We start from the raw sequence: 15011 nt of genomic DNA on the forward strand, positions 1-15011 counted from the left end.
ATATCAACCATAAGAGAACCTTCATGACACTGCCTGATGCGTCTTTCCTCCTTGTATGATGTGGTCCTGTTGGATTTGTCACACAAAAACTGTCTGCAACATGTTCAAGACACATACACGCACACACGCACACACGCACACGCACACGCACACACACACATATGTGTGTGTGTGTGTGTGTGCGTGTGTCCTAGGGTAATCTACGGCGAACATCTTGTCCCGTATGATGTCTTAGCAGCGCGACCGAGGCCTGATGGGACATCTAAGTGAAGTTTCTGATCGCTTTTGACGTGGCCCAAAGTGTTTGTTTTTAATCTCAAGAAGTGACAGAGGAGCTTATTTTTAGTCTAACACAATTTTGAATTTTCGTCACTGATCAATTATTTATCGGCACATTTTTTTTTTTTTATATTGAAACACAAAGTACGGAAGATAGACATATTGCAAGGCTGTGCAAAGTTAAATGCACTGAGTGGTCTGTTCCGAATCCTGAAAACGTCGATCACTCTTGCTTCGAAATTTTTTTAAACTTTTGTTCACAGTTTTTGGTTAGGAAAGGATGCTGACACGTGCTGTTAAAACTACCTAAATCAGCTAAAAAAAGAAAGAAATCGTAACGCGAAAACAGTGGTTACCATTCTGAGAAAGATTTTGAAAACCGCTCAGCTCTCGTCTACCTTTTTCAAAAGCAAGCCGACCACGCGAAGGTTTAAAGCAACAGTGTGTCGAAAGGCGGCTCCAAAAACGAGTTTCGCGGAAAGTGAATAAAACAACTCTTCCTTTAAAAATTTTGCGCCTTAAATAAGTTACATATACGAACAAAAAAATATTCGTTCTCTTATCGTTTTCGAAAAGTGCAGAAGGTAGGCAAAAGAGGCGAAAGGTTGAAACGTAATATCTCTCTATATATTATATATATAGTATGCTCGTTCGCATCAGTGTACCCATCGATTTATCCACCTTACGTACAATATGTATAATCGCAGGCCGAGTTTTGACTCTTGTGCAGGAAACGGCTCGGAAGAAAGCTAGAAACAGCGAACGAGCGAGAGCCCCCGGACAAAAAGAGGAACTATGAGCGATCGCCGCCGTGCCCGGGGGGCATGGCATCTTAGCTCGGTAACCTCCTTTGAATGATAATCTCAAGATGCACTCGATTTGCCCCCACACCGCGCTGGCTTCGCACGGGCGGGCGCGCGCTCGGCAATTTTTGAAGTACCGCATATGCCGCCCGACAGCCACCGCTTTATATTCTCCTGTTTTTTGTCTCCATTATTCATAACGTTTTTTTTTTTCTAAAGTTATTACATTTCCGTAATTTAGCTCCCCTCTCAAACCTTTTCTTGTTTTGGTTTCCTGGTTTTTGTATGTCACGTTTTGGGTTGTTCCAGTTTTAACCTTTTTTTTTTTTTTTTTCTTCTCAATTTCGTTTCACTTTTTATTTCGTCGTGGGTTCTGAGCTCTCGTCGTTTCTGGTTTCATCAATCAGCCCCGGGGGAGTCCCTCCTCTTTCGTGCTCTTTGTAGCGTCGTAGCGGGCGCTGTGGCTCTGCAGCCGAGCGATACGGCTTCGCTGCCGATACCGGGAAGCGAAAGCTGCCGTGATGAATGAAGGAGGCCGCTACCTTTCGGCGCCGCATGGCGTGGTGTTATGCCCTAAGCGGGCGATTGAACGACAAAGAAAACCTCTAGAATTCACGTAAAAAGTCGATCTTTTCCCACAGCTCAAATTGGGCTTTGTAGCCTCTTTATGGGCGGATGTGGTGAGTATTGATTGCAGTGGCTCAAACCACAAGAAAAAGAAGTAAACAATCTTCGAGTAACCAATTGAGTACTGTTTTTGGTGGACCACTGTTGCCAAGAAGAACTCACTTGTTTAAGCAGTAGGCACGCTTAAAGCAGGCGCTGCTTAGTAATGACGTGTCATTGATGGCAGCCTATAAATTATTAACGTACACAAAGGACCTTATCTATTAAAAACGTTAAAGGCGTTATATTAAAAACTTTCTTAATGAGAAATTAAAAAAAAAAAAAATTTTACATGCCTTAGTACGATCTACAAATTGTGTTTACTCATCTAAATTCAACGGCTGATCAAAATATCAGTTTACACATATCTAAGTGACTACATTGCGTTTTGCATAAGTTGTATAGAATCTCACTCTGCAATTTAGTTACTTTTTAATTCTAGGTAAAATCCTTTCATCTATTTTATCGACGATTGCCACCCAGCCTTTGTCCAGAAGCACAAATCGCGCTCGCTAAAGATGTTTTATTCTAGACCCAACCTTCGGACTTTATATATTTCTCTACAGGGTATTTTTTTTTTTAAATCTTTACAGATTTGCTTGAAACAAGTCGTGAAATGTACGCCTATGCGGATTATTCAGGTGAGTTATACGGCCAGGGGGACATAGTATAGGGGGCTTATCATAACGATCACTGGACTAATTGAGTAAAGTTTGTTAACTAACTTTTTAATTACTGAAAATAGACACATGGTTTCAATTTTCAACTTACTCAGCGTTGTCGAAAACCACTAAGTCAGTCATTTTCAGAAAGACCTTCAGTGCGTGAGAAATGTAGTAGTGCACTAAAGTTACCACTCGTGAAACAGGTACATAGATAAGAGCGAAAAAAAAAATGTCGCGGGCGCCTTACCGCAAGCGCTAGCCTTGTACCTGCTCCACATCTGGTAATTTTAGTGCGCTACTACGCTTCTCACGCGCTAAAAGACATTCTGAAAATGACTGATTTATCGGTTTTCGATAACGCTCACCAAGTTTCAACTTGGAACCATATGTCTATTTTCATTAATAAAAAAGTTAGTTAACAAACTTCACTTAATTAGCTAACTGATAATTACGATTAGCCTCCTATTTTATGTCCACCCGAAGTATAACTCACCTGCACAAACCGTATAAGTGTAGCTTTCACAACTTTTTTAAAACAAACCTGTAAAGCTTAAAAAGACACCCTGGATATAAACAGTAACACGACCTGGACGTTTCGAAACATGAAAGAGGACCTATTTGTTCGTCCGTGCACTGTTAAGTAAACAAACCAGCTCGTTTCTTCAGTAGTTTTGTAAAATCTGTTTTTTTTTTTTATTTTTTATTTGTAAATGTTTACAAAAATTATTCGTTTGTTCATGTAGTCTGGGTGTGTTGACAAAATAAAAGATTTAATGGTACTCTCATAGTCACATGCTATTCAAAAGTTCTGTTTTGTTTCTCGCACTTTCCGCTTATCTGCTGCGAAACGATTTCTTAGCGAAATGTAGGTAAGATTCAGTCACAAACATAAAAGTTTGCGCGTTAAAAAAAGAAAGAAGAAAAAAAGATGCATATATATATATGTTGAAACGGAACAACGTTCCTGCTAAATGGTCAATAGTCATTCACTGCACAATTAAAATGAACGTAGACACCATATGTTTTCTCACGACCTGTGAGACGTGGCTCGGAAGCGTCACTTACCGTGAGATCGGCGACAAATTTGTGCTTGACCACAGCTTCCTCCGCTTTTTTCACCAGGCGCTGCGTTTAGGAAAGGCGAAAAAAAATGAAATAAAAAAATGAAAGCCGTTTACAACTCCCTGTAACGCAGAGTTAGAGCGCAGCTCTTGAGGAGTAGGAGGGAAGGGCACTGGGGGGGGGGGGGGGGGGTGGGTCAAGTGACCTCGGGTGGCGGGGGTCACGTGACAATGCTGATGACGTCATCAGTGATGATGACGATGACGATGCGGATGCCGGTGAGGTCACTAATAACGTCATCAGCGATGATGACGATGACGATCCGGGTGCCAATGACGTCATCCGTGACGTCACAGATGACGTCATCAGTGGCGATGACGTCAAGGGGGGTCGCGTGACCTCGGGGGGGGGGGGGGTCACGTGACCTTGGGAGGGGGTCACGTGACCTGGGTAACCATCGTGACTCGTGAGGGTAACCCTAGTAACCCTCGTGAGGATAACTCTCGTGACCCTCGTGAGGGTAACTCTCATAACCCTCGTGAGGGTAACTCTCATAACTCTCGTGACCCTCGTGAGGTTAACCCTTTCGAGGGTAACTAACCCTCGTAATCCTCGTGAGGGTTACGAGGGTTAGTAACCCTAGTAATCCTCGTGAGGATAACCCTCGTGAGAGTAACCCTCGTAACCCTCACGAGGGTTACGAGGGTTACGAGTGTTACTCGCGGTTACGCCGACGGCGACGGCGACGGCGACGCCGCTGAAGCCGGGAACGGGCGCCTAAGAGCTGCGCTCTAAAATACAGGTCATCTCGATTTTCCAAGACATGATCGTGTTGATACAACGCGCAACACAAGTCGAGGAACAGCGTTACGTGTTCAGTAGACACCGATGATAATAAGCTCGCATTTCTGTTTTTTTCTTCCTGGTACGTAGAATAACACTATACAAATAGAAACGTCTATATTTTTAAGCAGAACTGGACGATCTGTAACATCTCAGAGTAGTCTGTGTTTTATTTGAACCCCAATACAAGTTCTTCAGAAGTGACCTCGAAGCCGCGCGGTTGCACTCGCTGTACACCGTACGAAAGACTGTCCTTAGACATGGGTTCGAAGCAAACTGCTCCGAGCGTACTTGTGGCCTGTCCGCAGATAGTTTTCCCGTCATGTCCGCTGCAAACATTGTGTCTATGATGTACAAGCAGTGAGTTTGAATGCGCAGCTCAAAAGCGCCTGGCTTTCATCGCAACATTACCCGTAGGTGTTATGTACAAAACACTTTCGAAGCAGTTTTGAAATGAGAGAATTTTCCCTTTATGGCAGAGAGATAACGGAGGTATTAGAGAGCTTTTTTTTTTTTGCTTTTTTTTTAATGCCGACTAACCTTCCACTGTCGGAACACGCACGCACACAAACAGTATTGACTCCTGTATGCATTTAAGTGATGTGAAATCCTACGTTTCCTTTCTTATGGGGGTTTATTTTCTTTCGGTGACGCCCATTTTTTATTTACAATGTATCCTTCGTATTTATAAGATCTGTCTCCTGTAATAACTTTGAATGTAAAAATAATTAAATGGAAACTAACGTTGAATATATATATACATATATATATAAAACAATGAAAACGAACTTTTACATAAATATATTTGTATGAAAACAATTGAACTGGAACAATTAAAGGTATGCTTGTTCCAGGTTATGGACTGTATGGTGTCAAGAATTAAATCGAACTTTAATTGCCCATTTGGGCTTGAATTCGCCTTTATTTGAGCCCTTTTTTGTGTGCTGGCGTACTTCAATTTTACCTCACGCGACTGTGTGCGTATGACTGTTTTTCTTTCCTAGTTTTGTTTTTATACTCACACGCCCCTGTAAAACACATCTAAAGGACTGAGAGTATCAATAAATGAATAAATAAATAAGTACAGTTACTTTTAATTTTCTTGGTTCCAAAACCGTTAATGTAATTCGATGGAGTCAGTTTTGAATATGTTATTTCTTTTCAGCACCATATCGAACTATCTATCATGAAGTGACCGTCTTATCGTGAATAACGCATCATACAAGCCCGATGCTATCAACTGATTTGCTCATATTGCTTTTAATGAAATGATTTGTATTCGTTTCATGCATCACTCAATGAAAATCCTGCGTCACAAAAATACAAATTTAAAGGTCGAGCAGTGCCGGGAGAGCTGCGGCTTACCTAGTTACCTAATTAATTAGCAATTTATATGCCGTGTATTTTAAATAACTCTAGAGGTCTTATAATTGGGTTTTTACATACGGTGCAGGATCCGTTCAAGAATAAAACTTGCGGACCTCGTTATAAATTAACTCTGCAGTTCTCGTGGGAAACGCCATGTTACTGTCTCTCGGTTTCACGAGAGAAATCAGTAAGCGCAAAGGTCCCACAGCTTTTGTGCATCGCGAAAATTTCTCGTTCGGTTCATGCGCAAATGCGACTCTAATTTATTTTCGTGCTTCTTTTAATCTTTACGAAAATCGCTACGTATGCTGCGTTAATCTAGTTGAGAGAACTAAATCGAGTCTATGCCCTCGTGCATAGCCGAGTGCTGAAGGGACTACATTAGGGACGATGAGAGCAACGACGCGCTTGGCTATGGGAGAGCTTTATCACGTGTTTTCGAGCCTACTTCCGGGGCTTTGTCTTTAGACGGTCAGCCGCTATAAATATCTGATTCGCTCGAGGAGGCTGGAGAGCGAACCTGCCGCCACAGCTTTCTGTTCTAGCTGCTAGGTACCGTCGGTTTCGCCAGAGTCACCAATACTCTCTTTGCCCCTAAGCTGATAATGCAGTGGAAGCTACGTGCTGGCTATTGGCCACGCCATTGTCCACGCGATCACGCTCCTGCCCACACTCAAGAGCAGAGGGCGGGGTCAGGCGATGAAAGGGACGTGGCAACTGGGTCCGGCGAGTACGTAGCTTCAACCACTCTGTCAGTGTAAATGTGAACAGAATACATGGTCCCACTCAGTGCAAAGTGTTTCAGTAGGTTGGGTTCACCGGTCGCTTAGGAAATTGCTTTCGACGCTAAAGATATACTTTGTTTCAAGGTAAAAAACACAGGCGAGCTGGTGAATGGTATCCATAATAACCCTGAGACGATAGAGACTTCGTTGTACTAAAAAAAAAAAAAAAAATAGAGACTTCGTTGTACTAAAAAAAAAATAGATACTTCGTTGTACTGTACGTTTTTTTATTTTTCCTTCGTCTCAGGGTTATTATGGATACTTTGTTTTAGTTTAAATCCAGACGCGGCTAGCACTACGAGGAAATGGGATCAAGCAAGCAGCGTCGAAATCGCAGGTCACTGGGCCTTTTCTGTTTATGATTGGTCAGGAGATGATGAAGCTAACTAAAGACGAAGCGCGTGAGAGCCTCTCGAGCCTGCTTCAAATGTTTTAACTTTTCTATCAAAATAGACACTTACTGGGAAAGTAGTACCGCAGAGGGCCTGTCGTAAAAATACCTAATCATAGCTTTTCTTTTTTTTTTTTTGTCCTAGCAACTTTCGTGTGTTTTGTTGTTGTTTTTTTATAAAAAAAGGTGAAAGTCTGTATGGGGTAAAAGGGAGGAGGTTTGGGAAGAGGTTGATTTTGCTGGCTATCAAAGGGCTATACTCCTGTCGACTATTAGCCGTACGGTTTTGCGTTAGCTATTTGGCATATTTAAGCCACAAATAAACATCGATGAGAGTGAGTCATCGCCTCGTTCTGAATGGCTTTGTGGGTTCGCTTTAAAGGTATCGCTTCCCCCAAAATAAAATATAACGGCCTCCCTAATATCTCTGCTGGGGCGCCGACATTAAGATGTGGGACTATAAAGAAGCCCATTACCATTCCCCTGCCACTTCTTCCCAAGACAGATTTTGCATACTGAGCCCCTGAAGTTAAATATTTTGATTTTACGGCGACTTCTGCGAGGTGGCAAGAAAATACATTCTGAGGTTAAAAAACAACCTCTTGAACCCAAACGTACCCTTAGAGCTCCGTCGATGCTTAATAAAATAATTACAGCATCAGAATATTGTTGGGCTATGGACAATAAGCAAAAAATATAAACACGAGCTTGGAGTCGTCATAAGCGCAGCGTAATTTTATCATTAATTTTATAACATTCGTCCACAGAAATAATCAGTTCAGTGACATTCCATGTCATGTTCAATTATACTGTCGATTCTTGAAATTATTTGAACCTTCACCGCATTGACATTGACTACAAAATGTTTTACAACACTTGGAATTGCGCGTTCTGATTTGAGCACTAACCCCGCAATGGCCAGTGTTTATTTTTCATTTATTTATTTTAATATGTTCATGTTTGTTATCATCGCAATTCTGTAGCCATTCTACTGACAAACAACTGACTCCTGCTGATGCGAACACCGAAAAGTCTAGTAGTTTCTAAATGCGAACTTCGAGCTATGAGACAGGAACAAGTTATTATCTCTGCTATCAGCTGCGCTGGAAAACTGTTAAACTACGTCATTCCGTTTCACCTAGAATATTTCTCTCACACTTTGCTTTGTTAAAGAAAAAAAATAAACAACACTTTGTTTCCCATTGAATGTTTCCTCGTCCACGACCAAAACATAACGTGTTTTGATACTTGGCGTGCCGGTACAATGGCCCATAAATTCCATAGCGCGTAAATCGTATGCACTCACCTTGAGAGCGTTTTTCTTTCGCTGCAAGTTCTTCTCCATTTCTAAGGACATCTTGAGCAGCAACTCCGTGCCGTTCACTTCCACCAGACTCAGACTCTCTGCATTCTCGTAACTCTGAACGGAAATAAAATCGAGACACTTTCGCTTAAAAAGAGACCTCGTTGAAGGTGTCTGCAACTTGACCGAGGCTTTTTGAAGAGGAGGTGCCATGTTACTGAGATTTTAGTTACACGTCGATAGAACCCCGGGTGGGCGAAATTAATCCTCAGTCCCCCGCTGCCCAGAGCGTGTCGGATTCCCTTTTTCGTATTGGCGCGTAAAACCCCCATATTCAAGTTTTAGACTTCATTCAGGCATACAGAGAACTTGTTCAGGGTTAGATGCCCACTCACTCTGACTCAAAGTAGTAGCGTTTGACTACGTTTTATTACGTCGAGATTCGACAAAGAAGAACTGTGGTAGCACGATTTTATTGCAAACAGTGGTATTCGAACTTAAAGAATTTTCTTGAGAAAGTGCGTTTTACTCTTTTCTAGACTTTAGCTTAGTTTACGAAGTTCATCTTACAGTTTCAAAAAAAAAAAACTTGATGTTATTTTTAGGTAGAAATAACAAACGTAGTCGTATTTTACAAGAAAATAACGAGCGATTCGGGTGCAAATTTCAACGTCTATTGAGGAGACGAGAAAGAATGGAAGAATGAAAATGAGCGAAAAGGGAATACTTACATTTCGAAGCGTCTCGATGCCCGATATCGAAGATAACCTCGTCACCAGGGTCGTATCCAATTCGTTCGCCCATCGATAGACCCTGTTGTAACAATGTAGAAAGAACAAAAAACAATATATCATTAGTACTTTTGGCATAGGCTCGCGTCATAAGTACGGGTAGTGGCCATAAGAACTAACATATTTGGCGTGTCTTGCAAATTTAGAATTCCCAATTTATGTACATACCTGAAATTGAGCACGCGTACGCAGTTTCGCAAGAAGTTTTATGTCTGTTTTTATTTAGCTCAAGTCAGAGGTGGTAAAATATTAAAAATAGAGCAAAGATGGCGGCCGTGCATTTTCTGAGCCCTCTACCGGATCTTCGTCGTTCTCCACACTGGTTTGTGAGCTTGCTCGCAGCGGGTGGTAATTGTTCAGATATAATTTTGAAAAGTCATAATTATCGCGATTATCTCGCTCGTGGCAAGCCTCGACTATTGTTTTTCTTAGTTTTTTTTAAACGTTTTTGCGTTTAGTAAGCCTTTGGGGAGCGAGCTCATAAACTTGTGTGCAGACGACCAAACCGGTTGGTATATCGAACATAGAAAATACACGACTTTCGAGTTTGCTTTACTTTTAATTATTTCACTACCTGAAAATTGAGGTCTAAAAAAATAGACAAAACTTGTGGTTAAACGTATACGCTTGCTTGCCGAATTTGAAGTATGTAAGTTTGGAATTTGAATTTCGCTGGGCGTTTTGAATGTGCTAGTCCTTACTGCCACACCCCGCGAGACAAAATGGCCGAACCAGATATTTTCACCCCAATAGTGCACGACGCCACCTTTCGTACAAAAAAGCGCTACTCGTCCACACACACACAAAACAAAAACAAGAAAAAAAAAAACACTGTCGTTAGCGTTTTCAGAAACATAGGGTCGGTTCTATTGAGTCCCGAACACTCTAATACCGCTCCACAGCCGGTGAGATTCAGGCTTATTTGACATGAACGCCGAAGAAGTAACCATGAAGCACAAAGCGTAAACATGAGCCACACCTTGCGTGTTTCAAATTTTTAGTGACTATAGTAAAAGCAACCGCCTATCAAACAATCAGGCAGCTATTCGTGATAATTCGAGAGGAGGGTAAAGGGTGAAAGAGGTTCCAGGCCTTCTGAACTTGAAGTGACGTCATATTTATGACTTTTGACTAATCAAAGACTGGGGTTTACAGAGGCGCCCGTAGCTAAACGCTGGATTTGCGTAGAAAATGTAGGGACAGACAAAGCGAACTAGGAAACGCCCAGAGGGACGAATACGATTGACGGAAAGGAATCACGTGATGTAAACAAACTCTCCGCCAAAGTAGTCGGTGCTGGCGGCTGCCTTTCGCTGTGTTTCTTCGGTGAGTAACGAATGAAAAGTCTCCAAATTCAATCATTCTTACGCTGACCTTTCAAAAAGAAGAGTCACATATTTAAGTTAACACAAAATATTTTTACCTATGTAATTGTGTGTTTAATATCGGATGACAGCAGAATATGTGTAGGATGGCCGTAGTCTTTGTGCTCACAATTCGAGTTGAAGAAGCCATTGGGGGGCCCCGAATTTCACCGAACGCGAGAAGGACGCTCTACTTGCAACATCGCTGAAGACTGACGAAACATTATTGGGAATCAATAGGCAGGTAAGGTGACTACGAAAATCAAGAATGACGCCTGAGACCAATGAAGCTCAAAACAGTGATGAGTTGGCCACGAAAGCTGCGAAAGTGCTTGGAAAACGTCGATAGGAAGACGTCGAGAAATAAGATCGCGAGGAAGAAATATGGTCCTTGCGTCGACCGCACTCGTTGCTCTCAGAAAGGTGACGGAACTGCTCTGATCTGTACCACCGTTGAGCATCTGCTGCAGCCCCAAACGGACTTGAGTTCCATACTGTGCTGTACGAAGGTATACCTGCGGAGCCTCAGCCATTTTGATTCGATGTGCCCCTCCGCAGGCACAGGTGTCGGCTTTCTATATGCCCCCGTGCGCAATATTCTAAAAACGGAAGCCATGGTGAGATGAGCAGTTTGGACAGCCTTGGGTCTGCCAAACCGAAAACTCAAACCCAAGTCGTTTGGCTAGTGTATAATCGAAAGAATACACAAAAATTGCAGTTTTACCTGTAACGTCTTTAAAATCTTCACTGAATTTATTGCAAATTATCATCATGAACAAAAATAATCCCTCTCCACCTGCGCGTTTTATCCTAGTAACTATAACAACTAGAGTGAGAGGTGGAACCTAGGTTGTTGGGATTCAGGAAGTAAGCTAAAACATCCACATTGGGGAAAATTTTGAGCTTTCGTAGTTTTAAGGCGAATTTGGACACACTGGAGCCTGTTGTCTCGGTCAGTGAAGCTCTTGTAGTATAAACTTGGAAATATCTACAATAGGTCATGTCGAAAGGTGGCATGAACTATTCGGTAGAAACTACGTGTTGCTGTTCTTTCTTATGCCTTTATACATAAAGTGTCTGCCTTTATGCAAAGCGCCCTGTTATTTTTAAAGCGCAGCTCTTAGGCGCCCGTTTGCGGGTTGAGCGGCGTCGCCGTCGGCGTATCCACGCGCGTTGCATTATGGGAATTCACAGTTTCGCTGGTAAATTTAGCGGGGAAACCGAATTGGTGTTGAGGTCTCGCGAGGTCAATTTTCCGATTAAATTTAGCGGGGAACTTGACTCATTAAATTTAACGGGAAAATCTTCGCTAAATTTAGCGGAAAATTTAGCACAAATTTCCCGCTAAATGAGAGCGAAGTTGGAGGGGAGGAGGGGAGGGTACGGAGGAGGAGGAGCGGCATACCCTTCCGTCCGTACCCTCCCCTCCTCCTTAAGAGATGCGCTCTAATATCGCATTCAGAAAGTTTCAAACCTCTTTAATGTTTTTGTCTTCATATTTGTCTTCCTAACTGTTTGCCTTTATAAGTGAATTACCAACTATCTCAAGTTACCATTTCATAAAAACAGATTTGTTGAACTAGAAATATGTGCCTCGAATATGTAAATAATCAAAGAGAACTTTTTTTTTTCACATTATAGTTTATAAAACTTACAAATGCATATATCAACATTTAAGATTCTAAGCTTCCCTTGGTTGTTTGTCCTATTGCACACCCTTGAGGTGAGTTTTTTTAGCTAAACAATTGGAATTCTTGTTATCAGGCTATTTTATTGATAATACTGAAGGTCTGACAGTCATATTCACTCGAGACACTAAAATATAAACTAACAACGCCCCTGCAACTCTTTTTTTAACACGGTCTTTTATGTTTGAGATATTGTTGAACAGCTTCATTATTTATTTTTACACGGCCCTGGTTAGCTGTGTTTCTCAGCTCTGTTCGTTTAATTTCTACCATGAGCAGCCAGCCTCGCAAAAAATGCAGCTCATACAAATTCAGTATAGTCCCATTATGAAAAAAGGAAATTCAGACTAAGCCATTGAAAGCCGAGCCAAGCCCACATTCATAAAAATAATTGCATACGTCTGTTTGCAGCTGCACCAAATATCATGAACACTTAATCACAGTGAGATATCACTTAGTGGAACTTGAATGTGCCTATCGTTAGTGTTGCATCTAGAATAAGAGTGGCAGTGACCTTATGTTATCTTTTCAGTAAATTTTACACGATTTAGTTCCTGAGGCATCTATCTGTTTGGAACCTGGCAGGCTTACAACATTTTTATGTGTAAATAACTTTTAATATTTTTAACGATCACGGTTTTTACTTCAAAGAAGAATTTACAATCTGAAGACGACGACCATACAGTGGTAGCACTTAGCACTTTAGAGCCGTCTGGAGGCAAGTTGGGTCTCCAAATAGAAAACTTCGTTGTAATAGAACCGTCCAAGACCAATGCTTGACTACAATCTGGGGACGATGACGATACCGTAATAGTCCTCAGCATTTCCGTGGTGTGCGGAGATCTCCCAATGCCCTGAAGAAGTGTCTCAGCACATTTCAAAACAGGGCTAAAAGAACGGTTCAAGCATGTGCAGCCTCTCCAGGCGATTACCAGAACTACACCAAGCTTTTCTCTCACTGTGGTAGTTGCAGCTATCTATGGAGAGGTTACAGATTCCGAAAAGCACTGGCCTAAAAATAAAACCTGGCTCACGGAAAGAAAACACACTTCAGAAATGGCAAAACACAACCTATCATCCTTGCTCTCTGGTGGGAGCAAGAAATGTGTCAACTATACACTGAAGATAAAAAGAATAGAAAAACTTAAATACATGGGTGATTAGAAATTTTTCACTCTGGTTGTAATTTTATCTTGATCACAACTTTTCCATACCCAAGCCTTTCATGCATTATTGCAAATGGAAAGACTTGGCTGATTTTCAAATGATTTGTCACATCATCCACTGTCACTTATCTATCCGACAAAATGAGTTCACAGGCACGCTCAATGTCATCATCAATCGTCGACACGGATGGGTATTGGCTCCTTTATGATTAGCACTTATGCATCCTTCATAAAGCTTTTGTATCCAATCCAAATACATTTTTTGCGACAAGACATTTCCATGATACCGTGGACAAAGTTTTGTTTTTATAGATATCGGCACCAGACACCCCTTCTGATAAAAAAAACAATGACTCCTACACTTGTACAAATTACACATGGGGCAGCTATTCGTTCTTGCACCTCAGTCACAACTGAACTGACTCAACACATTCTAGCTTGCAGATCAGTGACTGGAGGGGCAGCAACCTTGTACGAGAAGTTCCGATAAGACAGTGCGGCCAACAGAAGGGGTAATATAACCGAAGTGTGAATGAGTACTCAATTAACCTCGTACGACATGGATCCTTCGCAGCGTTTGCATTCTGGCTCGAACAACACGTATTTCTTACTTTCTTTACTTAATAACTCAATTTCAGTAACGTAATACACATTGCATTTACACCAAGGAACTCTGTGTGGTCACGCTGTCCAATAAATGTGTGATATATATCTTTGCATAGGTTAAAACTTTAGTACTTTGACTTTAATATGATCATCAAAGTAAGAATCGAACGGGTGGTTTAATCTTCAGAGAGTGTTGAGTCAGTCAGCTATGAAATTAGACGGTATTAGACGTAAAGTTATCGCATATTGGAATAGTTCCACCTTTTCGTGGGAGTCGTGTACTTCATTGTTCTTGTTCTATTATATTATTCTAATTTGTATGCCTGGATGTCGAGGGTTTCTCTTTCTAAGCATCTGCTAGTTCTGTCTTTTAGCGAATATATACAAACCACGTCTCAGACCCCGACATTGTACATAGTTTTTTTTTTTTTTTTCATTTCACCTGTTTTGACTCAGATCCCAATCATGAAAACCAATACTGGGATCATCACATTACGCTTAGGTTATTTATGACCTACAGTCTTCCAAAACAAATCATTCAGATTCCGAAATCTGCCTTCAAAAACATTTCATGTTTTTTTTGTTTTTTTGTTAGTACCTGCATTATTTCCTTAAACAATTCAAGGAACAAATGTTTGAATAGGCAAGGAACGACTCTAGGGCTGGGGTCCAGTTGTTTGCCAAGAATAATTTGACCATACATATTTCCATTAAAATGTGAAGTGAGGCCAAAAAACTATATTACTAGGAGTTTTCATGATGCCACCTTCATCACTCAACACATATGCATTGCAACAACGCACACCCCAAACTTAAAAGTAAATATTCTATCTAATTCTGCTATTGATATGAAATATATCGAAGTACAGATATAATTACGTAGCGGTTATTAGCTTTTGCGATACTGCACAACGCGTGGTAACGTGTGTACCTAGAGGGGCATGGCAAATATGCTTTGGCACAGTACACTGCGTGTTTACCTAATTGAACAATAGACAGCGGCAGTCTTGGAAGTACGAAAACTACCACTAGTTCATCACATCGCGTCGGCGAGAACGGTCGTCTCTTTGGAGAACCCGCCGCAGCCTGCGCAAATACAGTGCCGAACAAATCTCGTACGGTAGTCGTTATGACATCTGGTCACTTCTACAAAGCGCGGTCACCAGAAAAGTTGCGATAGTAGAACGACACAGTTTTTCGAAGCTAAGATTCTACTCGCGTGTCAAGAAAA

General features: G+C 41.5%; 1 pseudogene; it reads right to left on the minus strand.

Annotated features, from left to right (window-relative positions):
* Nucleotides 1-9019, minus strand: part of LOC121047770 — an 84076-nt pseudogene extending 75057 nt beyond the window's left edge.
* Nucleotides 9020-15011: the final 5992 nt, after the last annotated feature.

Source organism: Ixodes scapularis, unplaced genomic scaffold (assembly GCF_016920785.2).
Source record: "Ixodes scapularis isolate PalLabHiFi unplaced genomic scaffold, ASM1692078v2 PGA_scaffold2__306_contigs__length_199485367, whole genome shotgun sequence".
In the NCBI taxonomy this organism is placed as follows: domain Eukaryota; kingdom Metazoa; phylum Arthropoda; class Arachnida; order Ixodida; family Ixodidae; genus Ixodes; species Ixodes scapularis.